Source organism: Chrysoperla carnea, chromosome 2 (genome assembly GCF_905475395.1).
Source record: "Chrysoperla carnea chromosome 2, inChrCarn1.1, whole genome shotgun sequence".
NCBI classification, from domain to species: domain Eukaryota; kingdom Metazoa; phylum Arthropoda; class Insecta; order Neuroptera; family Chrysopidae; genus Chrysoperla; species Chrysoperla carnea.
The window spans coordinates 68,596,573-68,617,104 of NC_058338.1; the positions used below are offsets into that span (position 1 = coordinate 68,596,573).

The 20,532-nt window shown below is 28.8% G+C and overlaps 1 protein-coding gene across 1 annotated transcript in view; it reads left to right on the top strand.

Moving 5' to 3' along the window:
- The first annotated feature begins 2,520 nt into the window (after window positions 1-2,520).
- The window catches only part of LOC123293816, a 345,565-nt gene continuing 327,553 nt past the window's right edge, over window positions 2,521-20,532 (top strand). Inside the window, exon 1 of the mRNA XM_044874750.1 lies at window positions 2,521-2,598. The gene's annotated coding sequence lies outside the window, so the exon portion shown is untranslated. The remainder of the gene's footprint in view (window positions 2,599-20,532) is intronic.

The window sequence follows — 20,532 nt, forward strand, 5'->3', positions numbered from 1 at the left end:
TTGAAAAATAAATAAGTCAAAATCGTCATAAATAATCAAAAACCAATATCCTACGAAGTGGTAGACATTTTTCTTAACAGTAAACTTACATGAAATTGAGTAGAAATGTTTTAGAATCTCTCGACATATCCACATTGAACTTAGATAAAAAATTATACTGTTCTTTTGCAACAAATATCAGCCCTTAATTCACCAGTTTCGATTTTTATTTGTTTTAATATTGTAAAATCTGTACATTTTATGAATTATGGCAGTACGAACGCGAAGGTAAGTTTAGGCTTGTAGTTGAAATAATTTGTACCTTATTTTCAACTTTGATGATAAATTTTATTATAACTTCATGAATGTAGACTAAATAATTAAACAAAATTTTCAATTTTTCGATATTTTGAAATTTACTCCAGATAGTAATAAAAATGTGTTCTTACTTTTCGTCTTATATGGTCAAGTTATAACATAAGTCACCATCAAAATTGAAAATATAAATTTTTTTAAATTTGTGTCCCCACTACCGTGTTCATACATCCCTAATTAGCCAGGCACAACGGGGTTTTTTGTTTTCAATAGTTTATTAAGGTTTTAACTTTAATTTATGTAGTTTTTTTTTTAATTTCCACCGACTAGTTCTGGAGAAACCTATGAAAATTCATCATTCATCTACCATTTTCCCCTAAGACCAATGTTAAATATGCCAACTTTTGAAGTCATTTAATTTATAATATAATTGGGAAATCCCTCCTAAAATTTTCTAAATTGATTTAGTCCAACTTCATACAAAAAAAAGCAATCCTTTTATAAAAAATTGCCCTGGCGCTCGTACATGAGATGTCATTTTCCATGTTTAAGTCTCAATATTTAAACAATTCCAATATTAAAATACGTTTTAAAATACTGTATCCTATTTAAAAATTTTTTGGATCCGCTCTCGAGCACAAGAATGAAACTAGAATCGTTAAAATTGTAAATTTAATGTCTTCATTATTAACCGTTAATCTAATACAATTATTATTGTTATTTTATCATTATTATAACTGTTTATGAGAACTATTACAATAAATCTTATAATATTTTATATAAATTATTTAAAATATACAACAATTAACTAAAGTTATGTTATTATCAACAATTAACTTGAATTCTTTATACAGGTCTTTTAGAAATATAACAATTAACTTACAGGTCTTCAAGTTGCAGGTTTTTCATACCTTAAGCTAACAGGTTGCATACACTTAAACACAGTTTAGTTCAAAACAGCCAACTTAAGAAAATCAATGTTATATTTCACGAAGAATAACGTGATATGTACCGAAAGAACGCAATGTTTCATTAAAAGTCAAAATTTGTCTGTGCCTGAAAAAGAAAACATCTAGACGTTTTATAAACAATACACACCTTTCTTTTTCCTTGAATTTGACTCCACAAGACTACTGAAAAGCATTCGGATGTGTTACGTGTAAAGTATTACAAAAGACGATAAGCTCTCAAGCCTATAGTCATCAATGTACCTCACGCTTTTTTACGGGAAACAATCTGTCTGTTCATTTTGTTAAAATATATCCCCTTAAGGACCCACAATAAAAATATTTAGCTAGATTATAAAATTATTAATTAGCTAATTAATAATTTTATAATCTAGCTAAATATTTTTATTGTGGGTCCTTAAGGGGATATATTTTAACAAAATGCATAATACAGCCCACAGAAATGCTCATCTTAATTTGAATAATCTGTCTGTTATTGGGAAAAACATTTAGCTATGCGGAAAGCGGTGGTTTAAAGAAGAACTACGATACCCAGCTTAAAGCGGGTTCAAGAAGACCTTTAATAAATAGATGGAGATTCGAAAAACATAGTAATTTACAACAATACTGCTACTGTCTAATATTAAATAAATAGTCCACCTTTTTTATGGATTAATCATTCCACAGACCGCTCCTACTTTTTAAAGATTAAAATCTGCTTATGACTGCCGTATTGACACTGCTTGCTGATTTTCGTCATTAATGATTTTTATAATGGAGCGCTTGTATGTTTAGCAACAATACACTATGGTGTCTACAACAATAAAAAACTACCAGATGTAAAAATTCCCCCCAAAATGCTTACTGATTAACAGATCTTCAGATTGTTTTGATTTCGATATAAATAAATGAGTACAACATTGTTGAAATCTAAAATGTAAATCTACTGTTATTTTATTTTAAAAACTATTACTTAAGTAATGGCGCATGTGCATTTAACTTAATAGTAATTTAAATTCAAACAAGTTTGTTTTTTTGTTTAAAAACTTCTGTCAGTTCTTGTCAGTCGTTCGCTGTGTGTGTTATAACGGTTTAAATATTTTATTATTTACTATATTAATAATTTATTGATTTATTAATAGTGATTTACTTTTATTTACCACGTGACAACAGTTTTTGAGTTCAATTTTAGTGGTTCAATCAATATTTTGGTTTGAGCATTGAGAAACAAGTGTTTTAATAAAAAATATTGTGTATATTTTTATTTATTTTTAATAAATTGAGTGATCTAATCAAATAGTGATTTGGAACTAATTAATTTGCTTCAATGTGATTATTTTTAATATTAACTATTTTGGTGAGTTTGAATAAGTGTCTTAAAAAGTTTGAAAATATTTTTGAATAAATCACAATATTGGTTAAAAAGGGATTATGTAATTGAAAGTAAAAATGCCGGGTATTATCTATCATAATATTTTTTAATTAGAATTTATTTAAATACATAATTATTTTAATAATATCTAGTACAATTAATTTTTAGCTTGACGTATTTTAAAAAGAAATATTGCAATTATTTATAGAATTATCAATGTTTTTGTATTTTATTTCATTGCGACTTAAAAAGATTTAAATGTGATTCATATCGGTAATGTAATTCCATAACTCGTTATGTAATTCCATTAACTTATAGTTAATGCGAAAATAATTTTGCTATGCGATAATCGGTACCTTAAAATAAAAATTTAATAAAAGGCTTGCAGTAGGCGTTGACTAAATAGATGGATATTAAGAAACCATATTAATTTACAATAAGACTGTTAAAATGTATGAATGAACTGTCTAACAAAAAAATATCCCGCTCTTTTAGGTATTGGTCTAGTCATTCCATAGACATGTGTTGTTTTTTTTTTAAGAAGCACGCCTGCTTTTATCTTCAAGATTAACTGCTTGACATCACTAACAAGATCTCAATAACTACTGCCGTCTTAACTAAGTTTTTCCGAAACGACACCGAATGTTTTCGTAAAATATTAACAGAATATGGGTACTATTCTACCATCTGTTCACAAAAACCTCCAATGATCTTTCATTTCTAAATCTAATTAATTAGCTATTCTATTTCTCTTCATATGTTTAATGACCTGTTAGATACGCTATCCGCAGTCTTAGTTTTTTAGTCTCCTCTTTTTTGAAAAGAATTGTATCTTTTTCAATTAAAGAACCTGAAAAAGCAGTGGAGTATGTCTGTGGAATGAATTTAAAATAAAGTCTTTGAATTTCTAATGTTTATGTGATCGAAGGAAATTTAATTTAAATATATAATTGAATGAAAATATGGAATCAATGACATATGTTTTGCGGTTAAAGTCACGCACAATGTCAAGCAACGTATACACGTGGCCAAAAGTATGATATTATTGGCTTGCAGTCATAAAAAAGTGGCGTAATTGAGGAAATCTGGAAGTAGATTTTCAATCTACAGGTCGCATTATTATATTAATGATTCTTTTCCGCTCACAAAAATGCCTGGATAGTTATATCGTTATCCTAGGCGCGTCTTTTGGCCTAGAAGTGACAAAAAATAAATTTTTTGCCTAAAAGTTTCATAAATTCGACAATATTTTGACATAAACACATACTTAGCCAACTAAATCAATGGTAAATCAAGGTTTTGGAGAGGGCACCTAAATGGGAGGGGTACTATGCTCGGCACTCCCTCCTCCGACCCTTTACGTCTATGTTTGTCAATGCTAGAACATTTTAATCTCTTTTCAAAAGCGAAATTTCTGTATATATTGAGACGTTTTTATAGCCTTTGAATAGTTGAATCACTATAACAGGTAAAAACTTTCAAAAAGATTATTGATTATAGCTTTACTCATTCTATAGTCCTATCAAGTTTATTTAATGAAGCTTTGGGTACAGCAATGCCACCTATGTCAATTTTTAGTTTTTTCCCTGTCGAAAATTTTCATATGTGCAGAAAAAGGGTGATTTTGGAAAAATCAACGGTTTTCCATAATATTCCACAAGTTTATACAATTTACTCAAAAACTATGCATTTTAGAGAAAAAATTAATCAATCAAAAGTTATCGGGCGTAAAAATCTATTTATATGTGTAAACTTATTCTTATCTTTCATATTTTCTGAAAAGTCTATATCAATTTACATTTTTTCGTGCTTTTGGTGGTTTTATAAATATTTTAAAAAAAACTGTGCATTTAAGGTAAAAAATAATTTGAATAAAAGTTGTTAAGCATAAAATTTCCATCTGTCTATTTTGGTTGATCCTTATATTTCACATTTTCGGAAAAATCCATATTAAAATCAACTTTTTCGCGTTTCACGCAGTTTTTATCGAATTTATTAAAAAATTATGCATTTTTGGTACAAAATACTCCAGCCCAAAGTTGCACAGTATGCATATTTCGTATATATTTATTTAAATATTGTTTTTTCCTAACATACGAAAGATTGAGAACAATCAAAAGATACAGATCGGTTGAAAATTTTATGCTTCTAACTTTTATAAAAAGTATTTACCCCCTAAAATGCACAGTTTTTGAGAAAAATTAAAAAAACACAGATTGTATATTGATGAAGATTTTTTGGAAATTGATTGAAAGAAAATAAGATAAGAAAAAGTTAATACATAAAAATCGATAGGTAATTTTGGTTTTGGTTTTGGAAAGAGCTACGGCTCAGCAAAATTTGAATTATGGTTTGGTCGAAGCTGCATATTATCTTAATAGATAGACGGTTAATTTTGTCGATGTTTTAATAGACAATGAATATTATTCAATTAAAGCATTATAAAATTAATAATATTTTTAGACATTAAATCAAAGTTCAAGGAATTATTTGTTTTATGCTGTCTTTAATTTGTTGGATTTTGGTCAGTTCTTGATTTCTTGTACAGTAATTCATGGGAGAATGGTTAATCGGTTAATATCAAATATTTGGAAGATGTCTCAAAATGGAGCTTGAAATGTTCAGCGTTCAATGATTTCAAACAAGATCAATTTATGTTCAATGGTTTGTGTTACTTATCAATTCATTCTCCGTATCTTCTTTTAGATCAAGAGAAAAACAAGTTCCCACTTTTGTCGATAAACAGACAAAGGTCGGTGAAATATGTGATCAAAAGTTAAAACTTTTAAGAAAGAAGAATCCTTTAAGAAAAAATGAAGATTAAAGAATTCTCACATCGGCCTATAATGTGACTAATCGGCCTTTAATTAGAAAACTTTTCTAATCAAAGAAACAAAAGGATTTAAAAGGAAACAAATTTAATTTTAGTAAAGAATAGATAAATCAAGATTATTCTGTTATGCGGCGTAGCTTCTAGAATCTGGTCTGAATTTATTAAATGTATAGAATTGCTTTGGAGTCCATTATATGGAAAAATAACATCACTTATGGTAATAGATTGGATGTTTGTTGATTAGCACACTCATTGAGAATGTTTAAACTATGTGATGATGCATTTAATAGCGTGTATCCATTTCAAATGCACTTGTTAATATATTAAACAGGATGATTGCTACCTGACTGACCGACTTTGATAAGATACTACTACAAAGACACATCCAACCTTCTTTGCAACCAATTTTACGTACACAATATAATTGTCTGAGACACAAATCACAGAAACAAGTTGAAAAAAATTACAAAAAGTTTGAATAATTTTCGGGAACGTTTTGGTTATAATCATACTAGGCTATACTCAACCATACCCACCCTTACATTAATGTAGTGATTCTGTTTATTAACTTTACTTCTGGCGAATTTTTTTTAAACGGAGTAGGTATTAAAAGAAAGTACTACATAATAAACAAAAGAAAATTTCGGCTCAAAACCGCGTGATTACTGATTCTAAAAATTAATACTTGCAAAAACTTTTATATGACCTTGGTTTAAAATATATAACCGATGCATACTGTACAACTTGAATGGGTATAAATGAAATTTCAAAAAAAAAGAAAAAAAAAAAACGAGTATAATGGAAGGGGTATTAATGCGTGCAAGGGAGGTGAAGGTAATAACACGATGATCTTTACTTTTGAAATGCTAATTGCCCTGCGAGGTGGATGGGTATGATGCTAGTAGTTTTATAATATACTAGATTGTAATATACTTATATCGAGTGTAAATAGAGTGTATGCAAAAAAAAAAACAACAAACTTATAAGCTACAAGATTTATATTTATGTATAGAAATTATTTAATAACTTAATTGATTTAAGTACTTTTATAATTCCAATCGGTCAAATAATTCATTTGAGATGCTGTAATAAAACATTTCATAATCTCATTTTTAACTTTCGACTAAAAAGACGGGTGTTAAAAGTTTAGACACTTTTTAAACAAACAAACTAAAAATCGGTTCCCCCGTTCAGGAGCTACAATACCACAAACGAATCGATCCGACCTGATTTTATGTCGGGAGTTTCTTTACATTTTTAACTTATACAAAACACAATTGGATTAAGAGCCAGACAAAAAAAATTCTTTGAATTTGCTAAAGCTGATCATTTAAGGATTGGTTATAGTAGTTGTGTACACACACATACTGCGGTCAGTCAAGCGAACGATAGAACAGGGGTCTGATATATATGGACAACCTGAAAATTGTTTTACAGATTCTATATTGCATATAAATAACAGTTATGACAGTCAATCAGTCAAATGTGAGAGCTGGTCAGTCAGCCCTAATGAATGTACAATAAATAAATAAATAAATAAGATGCAATTGATTTTTTAAACTTTTTTTTTTTAGAGCTGCTTAATTGTATGTTCACTATAAATAAAATGGTCAACCAACCATATTGTGGAACAACTCCTGTCAATCAGCCAAATATGTTTAAAAATATACCCAAAATTGAAATAAAAATGAAATACATATTAATAAATTTTTGGTTATCACTAGCTGACGGGAGTTGTTATACAATATGGTTAGCTGACCATTTTATTTATGGTTAATATACAATTATGTACTCCTAACACAATTTTCAAGTTTAAAAAATGAATTGCATCTCATTTATTGATTGTACATATTAGGGCTGACTGTATATCAAGTCTGTATATTAATTTTCAGTAAATTCATTTAAATACCACAGCAATCAAAACCGTTTTGATAGCATATATCTGACCCCTGTTATATCGTTCGCTTGATTGATCGCAGTAAGTGTGTGTACACAACTACTATAACCAATCCTCAAATGATCAGCTTTAGTAAATTCAGAGAATTTTTTTGGCCTGGCTCTGTCATTAATTATAGTTTATTTCAAATGTGGTTAAAATAAACTCCTATACCGTTCGTAACAAATTATGAGCGCAACAATTAATCATTTTAGATATGGTCGTGGTCGAAAATGAATATATTTATGTGCTTACGCGTTTCTAGTCTCTTTAATTTTGATTGATCAGGGTAAAATTTGTATTTGATCCTCGAATATTAAGGTTTTTGAATAAGCAAAATCGATCCGAGAATATAGACGAAAATGGAACAAAAGATTTCAAAATTCTGATTCAAAAGAATGTAGTATAATTAATAATTTTGAATAACATGAGATCGAACATGCTGAGTTAGAAAAAGAAACTTAAGCATGTTAATAAATTTTGTATACAATTTTTTGATAAATTTAAATATTATCTATTATTAATTAATTGAATTCACATTAAATTTGATTGAAGTGGTGAATGTTGATTGCCAATTGATGAATTTCTGACACAAGGTCTAACTAATCAACAATCATCTGTTTTTGGAATTAGTTTTTTAAAATTATTTTTTTTTAAATTATATTTTGGAAATAGGAATCTGTTTAATATCCAGAAAAAAAATGTTCTAGCGAATCTGACTTTTTATTCATTTGCAGTGTTTTGAAATTTTGTGGTAAAAGCTTTCTTTATCTTATCTTTCATTTGTGGTCCAAGCTTTCTATGTATTTAAACAAATCATGATGATGGAGTTTTGTATCTATAACTTGTTCACTACATTCTTGAACACCCGAATTTGCTCGGTAATGTGAATATTCGAGAATTCGTAAGAAACGTTACAAATGTTTTTGACAAAAAAATTAAATTATATACGGATAGGGGAAAATGCTCTATAATGATCCATCAGAGTAAAATGATTCCTCGTTGTTTTAAGTGAACCATTAAAACCATCTTGTATATTTATCGATCGATGGCTTCCACGTGAACAAATTAATCGTTCAACAAAGACTTATGGCGATGTATAAGCTATTTTGCGTTTCGTTGCCAAAATATTAATTTTACTGCTTATGATCTATTGTAAGACAAACTTCAACGTAAAATTTCTTATTTTGTGTTAGTTCTCGCTGGCTGTTTGTTTTACTATTGGCTTGTTTATTTTTTATAAGAAACATTTTATACATTTAAACTTTTGCTCTATCTCTAACGGTTTACAAAATGGGTCCTACGGACCCAAGATCCAATTGGCCTATGTTGCCCATTAACGAACTCGAACTCACTTTTCATGTTCTGAGTACGCTGTAAAAATTTTATATTGATATCATTTTTCGTTTTTGAGTTATCGTGTTGACAGGCGGGCAGACGGACGAACGAACAGACGAACAAGTGTAAATGGACTTAGATGATTCTATGAACACCTTTACCAAAGTTTTTTTCGTAGCATCAATAATTTTAAGCATTACACACTTGGGACTAAACTTAACATATGATGTATATTTCATATATACATGGTATAAAAATTTAATCTTATTTCGATTTTTTTAAATATTTTTAATTTTAACATTTTGATATTTTTGGTACTGTAAATTATGCGACTTACTCTAAGTTTTCTCAGTTAAATATTTCGAAAACTATCGCTTCAACGGAAATTTTATATAGGACCTTTTTTATTAATTAACTCACAAACAAATTATATAATAACTAAAACTGCGATGAACTTAATAATTTACGAGATATTTGAAAAATGCCAATTTTCTCGACCTTTGATCTTGATTTTTTTTTTTTTTTTTTTTTGAGCACATGATGTTACAATGGACTTTTTATAGGTCATTTCTTACAGCCGAGTAAAGATAATCCCGGTGAAAAATTTCACTTGGTTTTTATAAGCAGAAAAATCTTTATTTTCTGAGGCTAATATATTTTGCAAACAATTTTTTTAATATTGAGTGTTACATAGCCTGCAGGTATCTTCAATGATAAATACTTTACAACCTACCTACAAAGTAATTTTAATCCAAAGAAACCGCGTGTGGGTGAAAATATAGGCTTTGTAAGAAGTGTTAGCTTGGTTTACCTATTGTAAATAATATACAAAGATGTATTCATGGTCAATGACATACATTTGAAGGAACATTAATTTATTATGTCTAGTACAATAAATTAGCACAATCGTATTGCAATTACATCATCAATGACGGTTAATATGAGAGTACGGTACTGTTTACCTGATAATTATTTATTGACATGATTTATACATAAAATTTTATTTTATTTCTAATTCTTACCTGATGTTGACTTATTATACCATGTATATAAGTAATATACATAGTATATTAAGTTTAGTCCCAGTTGTGTAACGCTTAAAAATATTGATGAACAAAATTTCGGTATAGGTATTCATAGCATCATCTAATTAGTCCATTTTCGGTTATCCGTCGTTCGTCCGTCTGTAAACACGATAACTCAAAAACGAAAAAAGATCGAGTTCGTAAATGAGCAACATAGGTCAATTGGGTCCGTAGGACCTATCTTGTTAACCGTTAGAGATAGAACAAAAGTTTAAATGTAAAAAATGTTTCTTATAAAAAAATAAACAACTTTTGTTTGAAACATTTTTTTGTAAATATCACTGTTTACTCACGAGGGCATACATTAGATGCAAATTTTATAGTATGTATTAATATGGGATTATCAGTTTTGTATGTGTGACATGTATAGGTATATGTGTAATATGATAGAGTAATGAACCCTTTCTATACATGGTATTTCAACAATTAACTCAGTCAATTGTTTGTTTTCACTTGTTTGTTATAAAATTGTATGTTCAATTCACTAATCTGTGGTTGTGGTTTTACGTAAAAGGCTATACGGAAGTTTTCAAATTCCTAGTCATTCAAATTGCCACTTAGCTGTTTCGTACGAGTATGTAAAATGTTTGCCAACCCTGGTAGTTCAGTTGGTTCAGGCGTAACCAATTCCGTTCGCTGTATGTTTAGGGTAACGGATCTGATTCCCGCCGTCACAACAAAAATTAAATTAATTATTAGTTGTGATGAGCTGGTGTAGTGCATGATATACGCATGAAGATGGTACTACCAGTCTCCAGAAAATAATTGAGGAAATAAATAAATGAAATTATCAGCGGAAAAGGTGATAAAACACATATATGGTATCACGTTGTTCCTCAAACCAAAAATTAATTGTTGAAATAAACATCACAATACTCGAAAAAAAATTATATATTAAGAAATTTTATTTAAAAAATATAATTAACACACAACAAACTTCGCAACGCAACCATCGTCAGTAGCTAAATTTATTCATATAACACATTACAATCATTCTTTACAAAATTATGTACATTGTGTTAAGAATGTTTGTACTGTGTTATATGAATAAATTTAATTACTGACCATGGTTGCGTTGCAATTGAAATATCGATTTTTAGCGAAATTTAATAAAATTTTATTTCGAGTATCGTGGTATTTATTTCAATTTCTTACAATATATTTGTCTAATATTAAAATGTACTGCAAGATAAATTTTTGTGATTATTAGGTGCTGATCACTCTTGATTCAGTCCAAAGCTTGAGCAAAAAAAGTTTTTGGCGTTTTTGCAGCTTTCAAAATCTCACAAATTTTGTTTCCAATTGGAATAAAAATCGATTTTAAAGGTAATTTAAACCCAAAAACACACAATAAACCCAAAAACACATAATTGACTGAGTTAACTTTTGGCCTCCATATATTTGCTTTTCGAAAATTTTGGTATTTTCTAGAATTTTTTCAGAAGTTTTCATAAGACTAGTTGAAGTTACCTGCAAATTTTCAAAATTCCCGATCTCTTATAGTTTTTAAAAAAATGGGCACGAAAGTTTTGTCCTAACTTACGCCCTCACGGATAAACAGTGATGTTTACGAAAAAAAAGTATTTAATTAATTGTTTTTATAAGGAATAATTTTTACATATTTTTTTCTAACTGTAACGGTTTGCAAGATCTACTTGTTAACCGTTTTCTACGGACCCAAGGTCCAATTGAAACATGTTGCGCATTTAGGAACTCAAACACACTTTTTACGTCCTGAGCACGCTATAAAACTTGGGAACAAACTTGGAAATATAGTATACCTTTGGGACTAAAATTAGTAAACCTTGATATATATTTCATAAATACAGGATAAAAAAATAACAATAATTTTACTAGTGATTAATTATCTGTGATAAATTAACAAGTAAATTTCTTTAATTAGAATTCTTTAAGAAAAACAACCATTTTCTGATTTTATTATACCATGGTAGAGTATTAAACATGTATCGCTAGTCTTGTCAATCTATTATTGTACAAGAAGTTCCCTATTTAATCAAAATTTGCCATTGTGGACTTTTGTTTCAATACAATACTTAAATATAAAGGCGAGAAATAATAATAGATGTATTTTAAATAATATTTCGTATAAATGTTCCTATGAATCAAGTTTTCTTTAGTTGGATAATTGTATTGAGTCTGTAGTCTGTTCTATTGATAATATAACATAATATACTTGTTCTTGTAAATTAATGTTAATTAACTTTTAATTATGCATATCTGTTTACATGTTCATAAATCAATAATAATACATAACACTCACTATGTGACAAAATGTAAGTAGGGTAAAATAGGCTAAAAATAAAGTCACATGAAACGGAAACTGAATAACAGGTGTCTTGTTTTTCACACGCATGAAACTTTCACTGCAAATGTTATTAAAAAATCCAAAATTTACAATTCAATACCTGTAAATTAGTTTGCAAATCGCAGTTTGAAGCAAATGTTCAAATCGGAATTTACCTTTTTTTTTTAAATGAAAATAATTTCTTACCTACTTTGGCATCTTACTGGCTCTTTTGGTCAATTAAGTGTATCGTAAATTCGTAATCATATTTATGGTACGAGACTAACGTTTGTAAGAGTCAATTTTAAGACGCATGAATTTTTTGGGTATTCCTTTTTGTATTGACATAAGGTGGGGATGATGTTTGTCTTGCAACTGAGAGCGGTTAAAGTAGTACGATCGCCAAGGCATGTTAAGACTTGTGGTTGGAATTATTTGTACTTTACTTTCTACTTTGATAATGAATTTTGTTATACAGTGCAACCTTAATATAACGAACCTCAATATAACGAATTCCTCGATTTAACAAATTTTTCGCAATCCCCTTGAATTGTCCATATAAGAGTCAATATAAAATATACCTCTACATTACGAATATTTTTTGCGAACAGTCCCTTTATAACGAATTTTCAACTATAATAAAAAATTTAAATACCTCTAAATAACGAAATTCGTCAATTCAAAACCTTTATATAACGTATAAAGTCCCACCAATATATGACAGTTAGTATGCTCCATAGTATGTAATTCATGTCGCGAGAGGTTCCGACACTTTTTTCCTCTTTATAACGAATTTTAGACCAACTTAACCTCAATATTACAAACCTCGGTTTAATGAATTACTTGATATAACGAATATTTACTGGTTCCCTTCAGATTTGTTATATCGAGGTTGCACTGTAATTTCATGAATGTAGACGAAAAATTAAGAATAACATTTTTCGAAATCTGCCTTGTTAAACAAAATTTTCAATTTTTGATATTTTGAAAATTACTACTGATATCAAAAAGTTGTATTCTTACTTTTCGTCTTATATGGTCAAGTTATACCGTGCTTTCCCAAATTAGCCGAGCACAACGGTTTTAAATAATTTATTTAAGGTTTGAACTTTAATTTATATAGTAAAATTTTTTTTTTAATATTTACCGACTAGTTTTGGAGAAATCTATAAAATCATATTATCCATCTACCGTTTTTCTATAAGGCCATTATTAAATATGCCTACTTTTGAAGTCATTTATTTATTTAAATAATCGTGCAACCCCCCTAAAATTTTCAGTATTGTTTTAGACTAACAAAGTACATCCTTAACTAACACAGAATGTATGAAAATATTTTAATAAATTCGTTCCAATGAAATTGTAAGATAAGAAAATGCACTAAACTAAATCTGAGATATTAAACAAATATTCCATTTACCTCGTTGAGACAATAACATCAAATTTGATTTTGTTGATAATGAAGTGAAAAAAATAAAAATGTTTTAAAATGGAAAAATTATTGGTATTAATTAAATGCAAATTAAATCTTTTAAATATTTGTACAAGTATTTTACCGGTTGTTGACGTAGTATATTATATGTCTGCCAGAATTTTTATTTGTCACTATTTATTTAACACTTTTAAACGACGGAAACCAAATTATATTGATTAACAGTTTCGAAGGATACCTTTAATTGGGGTCATAAACATTATTTATTTATTTTTATTTATTTTTTTCGAATTCCGCTGTATATATTTTAAATAAAAGTGACACATTCAATCAGCATCACTGAAAACATTGAATACGTATTACGTTTTCTATTCCTGAAAGTGTATTGAACAATATGGAATATCGATTTTTTCGCATTTTTTAACAAAATATGAAAATACCGTAAAAGAGATGACAAAAACTGAAATTAAAATAAATTTGGCCAAGAAATAAAGGATGATATACGCATTTTAAACTATTAATTAGACAGAGAAGTCGGACATAGCATTTCACGTCATATATTATGTTTGGAATAAGAACTTTATGCTAAATTCTGTTTTGCTAGAAAGAGATACAAACAAATTCTTTGATTGCTTTTATCTTGGTTGTCTTTATAGATATTTGAAAAATAATTGTTGCTGTTTGTGACATGAATGAGCTTTTATTAAAGCTGATTCTGCTGATGCTGCTACAGACTGGATATACGAATTCCTGATATTCGAATGTGGATAAAAAATTATGAATTGGTTTCTTAAGATAGCCTCAAATAAAATACTATTTGGCTTTTACATATTTTTAACCGTTTAAAGTCTCTTTATTTCCACTTATATCACCTAATAGCAAGACACCCTTGCTATTACCTAATAGCAAGGTAATTAGAAAAATGTCGCCCACTCCAAAATAAAATTAAAATTTTTCCAACAAATATTTTTCTTAACGCTTGCGTCCCACAGTACGGTTAGTACCAGAAGCTCAGGAATATACCTTTCGATTACTCAAAATTGAGTTTTGTCAAACTCAAGGCTGTTTGTTACATGAATGACCATTTATTAAAGCAACAAAAATAATTATAGATCCCCTATTGAAATAGGGAATCAATAGGAGGATTACTTTTGATTCTTAAAATGCCGAAGAGGATTTCCCAAATCAACTTATATTTTTTTCCAATAAAAATTTACGATAGTTTCAAAGAAAAAAAAACCAACAATGTGAAGTCATATAAAATCGCTGATATGTTGACTTGTCCTTGCTTCGAGATGGTATCACTGTTAAATTATTACAGATATTTCAATAACTGGGAATTTGTCCAATACCATAACCACTTGATAACATTGATAATTATCAAACAAAAAAAAATATTTTGCAAGACAAAAATACTATACCGATGAGCTTTTCTACGACCTCGAACATGCCGTACTTAAGCATTTTAACCTATCAATATACATAGCTCATCTTTGCTGAATTGTTTAATAATCATTAATGTTATCAAGTGGCCATAGTGTCCGACAAATTCCTTGTTGAGAACACAGAGGACTCACGAAGCTTTAAGTATGTATTAATCATTTTACAAAGTACTCTTTCTGTCTCACGGTCTATACCACTTTTAAATTATAACACATATTTCAATAAATGCATTCGTATGAATTGTACTTGACAAATTATAAACTTTTTCAGTGTGTATAAAAATCACATAGCAAATCCCAGAGAGTTGGTTAGCAGCGTATTTTCCAATCAACTTGTTAGGTAAAATTTAAAAAAAATAAAGATATATTAATTAAAAGTTGAAGGCTCATTTGTAAAATTGTTTTGTATTAAATAACGTCATTTGTCAAATTGTTTTGTATTAAATAAGGCTATTGTAATGCAAAAATATTATCATTTATTAAATACAAAATGAAGATATATTATATAATTAAGATGAAAATATAGTTTCTTGGAAATAGATCTTTTACTTGCGTTTAATTTATCAGAATTGAGCTATTGAAATATTATTCGAGAAAAACCCAAATTTTTTTTTATGGTATTAAAGGCAATAAAAAAAATTTATCAGCAACAACAATGAAATGACTCACCAGAAATCATGTTGAAAAAAGTGCTCGTATATGTAAAAGTAAGTTTAAGCACCATATCGTCAGTTTTGCGTGGTACAGGTGAGTATAGGTGAGGAAATGAATGTCACACCCTTGTTATCTTACCCCTGCATCAGCAAATATGCACGTGGCTGTATACCAGCAAATATGTACGTTTCTGGAACTGTACATAAGTAATCGAAGTGAGTTACATAAATGCCACACAGAAATAAATCACGCAGGACTTTGAAAATTGACGGGAGATCATAAACTTTATTAAACTTCCGATACCGAAGCTACCAGATTTACCTCTGGGCGGAATTTATGTAATTCGCTTCGAATACTTATGCAGAGCTAGAATCCAGCAACGCCGTAGATATTTGCTGGTACAGTGGTGGACACCAAGGGGCGTGGTATTTATATTCTCAACTGTTCTCACCTGTACTGCGCAAAACTGTATAGGAGCATCTTTTTCAACATGATTCCTTATGGGTCATTTTACCCGAAAAATGCAGGTAGTGGCTTGTATTTTATTTATGGTGTAATAGTCAGGAGTTAGATTCTCTTCGAAGAATATCAAATTTTTTTTATACAATTTTTCCGAGCACTCTGTACAATACAAATTTAGTGTAAATAAAATGCAATTCTTAACTTGTTCTTTCAAGATTGTAGTTTAATTATTTATTAAAAATGAATTAATTTATTGATAAAATATGTTTTAATTGACTGATATAAATGTTTCTGGTTAAATTAAATGTTACCGCACTGCTAGCAATCTGATGGATATTTTATATAAAAGATGAAAGGAATGTTGTAAATTTAATTTATATAAATAATTTACAAGTAATTAGAAAAATAAAAATTATTTACAGTTGTACACATAAACATTATTATGCATTTAAAATGGTGTAAAATGTGTGTGTATATGAGATATACTGGGTCATTGTAAATTAATCACCATATGTCAATATGTCATTGGTCAGTAACTAACAAACAATTAACTTAGTTAATTGTTGAAATACCCCGTATAGAAAATGTTGAATGCTTGCAATATTTTTAATTAATTAATAAAGTTTGAAAAATCAACACAATTATTTGAAGCTACCTGCAAATTTTTAACTCCCTTTCTTTCATAGTTTTGGTGAAAATGGACACCAAAGTTTTGTCCTAGTTGGCGCTTTCAGTAGAAAGTAGTGATGTTTACGAAAAAAGGTTACAAACGAAATTCGTTGCGAACAAAAGGAACATTGTTCTATCTCTAATGGTAAGTCCTAACCACACTTTAAAAATATCAGCTTGATACCTCGTTTTGGAGTTTTTGTGCTCACGGACAGACAGAAAGACAGAAATGGACTAATTTATTGATTTTATGAACACCGATATCAAAATTTTGTTGGTATCATCAATATGTCTAAGCGTTATAAACTTGGGACTAAAATTAGTATATCTTGGTTTATATTTCATATATGCAGGGTGTAAAATTTCGTCCATTCTTAGTGCTGAGGAAGAGTTTAGTTTTATAAAACAAATCCAAATACGAGAAGGTATTTGATTGTATTGTATTAAATTGAACAAAAGCTGCTTGCTTTTAAAAATAGTTTATCACGATCTTAGGCTAGAAAATTGGTTTTCCTAGAGTATGTAATATAAGTACTAAGGCAAAATCTAGGATTGTATACCATTTTTCTTGATCCCCTAGCCGATATTTTACCTACCATAACTCCTGGAAGAGTAACTTGAGTGTAGCTATGCTACCTAGTTCTTTAAATTCAAGCCACGAAAATTGTTCTTTCTCGAAGTTAAATACTACCGGGAAGGTCGTAATTTGGCTATAGGCTAAAAGAATAGGAAACTCTGTTTGACTATTTTTCTGTTTTTTACAGCTTAAAATGAATATTTTTATAAAAATCTATGCTATTTATGTATTGTTATTGAATAATATCTGAGCTCGATCCACAAATATTCTAACGCGCTTTCCAACGCCATGTAAATTGTCTGCTCACAGAATACAGTCTTAGGGGACGACTGAAAGACTTCTTTATTCTTCAAGATGACAAGTGCTTTGTCGTAAATTTAAATGGCTAGCTCAGTTTATAAGTCCGTAAGTGTTAAGTATGATTGCTTATATCTTTTTAAATTAAATAACAAAATTTTTTAAGTATATCTGAAAAATATTCGCTAGTAATATGTATAAAACTGGTTGATTATGTAACTTTCATTTTTGACAAACACCCAATAAAAGATTACTTCTGTTTACATTATAAATAATGATTTTGTAATGACTTAAACTTGTTGAAGGTATATATTGCTTGCTATTTATTTTTAGTAAGAAATTTGTAATTTTTTAATTATTCTACTTATATGCTACAGATTGAGTATAATTATGTGTTATTTTATTAATTAAAGTAAATAATTTGTACATTTTAATTATATTTTTTAATTTAATGACATTGTTTAGCATTATTATATTTGGTTGTTGTTCAACTTTTTTATGATAGCAAATGTAAATTAAAATTAGATAAAATTTTTTACTTTAATTTGATAGGTAGCATCTATAGTATGAAAGAGATCTGGTTCCATTTCTTTTTATGGGAGTGCATCAACCCTTACACCTAGGAATTTTTGCAAATTTTGCAAATAAACTTGGGAACCAAATTTATTAGTGTCCAAAATAATTTTGAACTAATTTAATCATTTTTGATGTATCAAAGAACATAAAACAAGAGTGTTGATTTCCTGGATGAAATCATAAGCGTATGCCGATCTGTCAGCCTGGTTGTTTTAGTGTTAATACATGGTTAAGAAAATTCAACGTTGAATTTATCTCACATTCAATAAGGGGTTGCAATAAATATGGTGGAAGTGCAAATAAATGTGAAATACATAGTGAGAAGTGATATACTATATAACTTATTTGCGCTTCCACCACTTTTTTAGCACCAAAAATTGTGTGCACATTTTGTTTTCCGTACATGTTAAAACAAAATTTGCAACCCTAGGCACTATGAAAAAGTAAAACTTTTTTATTGTCCAACTTATCATTCGTCAAAAAGGCAGACAAAAAAAATATTCAAAATTTCGCTTTTATTATGGACTCACGATCTATCACAAAATTGGTATTGTAATAATCTTTTGGTAAATTTTTATTTTTAGTTTACTAACGTCAAAAATTAATTACTTAATGTACAATTTAATTATCTTAAAATGTACAATGGGCATTAAGTTTTTATTTGAATTAAAATTAGAATTTAATTTCGCATTAAATCTCATCAAAGTATCAAAATTTTCACATGTTGATATTCTATGACTCTCAACTGGGTAGCCCTGTCTTTGCTTTACAGCGAATATTTAGAAGATAAAAAAAACAATTATCCGCGTGTGCACGTTGACTATTACGTGAGGTATGAGTCCCAGAGATATTTGTAAGGTTTTTATGATAAACTGGATTTTATGTATTTAAATGAAATAATGGAAGTAAATGTAATCTTAAAATTGTCTATTTTTATACCATGCATATATGTAATATGCAAGGTATACTTAGTTTAGTCCCAAGTTTGTAACGCTTAAAAATATTGATGCTATCAACAAAATTTTTGTATTGGTGTTCATAAAATCACCTAATTAGTCCATTTCTGGTTGTCCGTCCGTCCGTCTGTGGGCACGATAACTCAAAAACGAAAAAAGATATCAAGCTGAAATGAGCAACATAGGTCAATTGGGTCTTGACCTATGGTTTCGTAGGACCCATCTTGTAAACCATTAGAGATAGAACAAAAGTTAAATTGTAAAAAATCCTTCAATAATAATAAATCAAAAAATAAACAACTTTTGTTTGAAACATTTTTTCGTAAACATCACTGTTTACCCGTGAGGGCGCAAATTAGGCGTAAATTGTATAGTATGTATTATATAAATTGTCTATGTATGTGCAATGTGATAGAGTAATCAACACTATTTATGCATGGTATTTCAACAATTAACTCAGTCAATTGTTTGTTTTCACTTGTTGTTCAATAATAAAGTGCAAATATCAATTAAATAATTTTAGATCTGATTTAAAAAAACCAGTTCATTAGTTAATTAACACCAATAAATAAATGTATGTAATTTTTTCAATGATTAATTAATAGTAAAAGGTACCCTAATCAGGTACATTCATCATATTTAAAATAGATTATTTAATTGAAGAAAAACAAATATGGATGATTCTTCTAATAGAATCTGTATTCGATCTCCAAATTTTCATAATTAGACATAAGAGAAAGGACCTCGCAAGATTAGATTAAAAAAAAGTGTTCTGTGAAACTTTTTCAAACCGCACCCAAAATGATCTTCAGATCATTCTGATCAAAAGCTCTCAAGATTACAAAATGTTTTAAGGAATAGTTTTCGAGCTACTGACGAATAAAGGTACACATAAATTATATTAATAGTATAACATTTTTTTTAACATTCAAAAAAAAAAGTGATTAATAAAATGGGAAGTATCGAGCTATTTTGATATTCAACTGAAATTGATCAAAAAGTCAATACTTGTGTGTCGATTAATGGACATCCGGTTTTATTGAACGTCAAGCCATGCGACCTGGCCCGGCTTCGCACGGATACAATGCCGATACTAAATATACTACAGAAGGTCTTTATATGCAAAAATATGTTTATTTACGACATCACATTAGAAACCTCTAAAATTATCAGTGTTTCTCTACTATATTATGCATATATTATACATAACGTTCCTCTAGAATCACTCTATCTCTATTAAAAGAAACAGCATCAAAATTCGGTGCGTAGTTTTAAAGATCTAAGCATACATAGGGTCAGACAGCGCGAGCGGGAAGCGACTTTTTTTTATACTATGTAGTGAAAAACCAAAGGTATT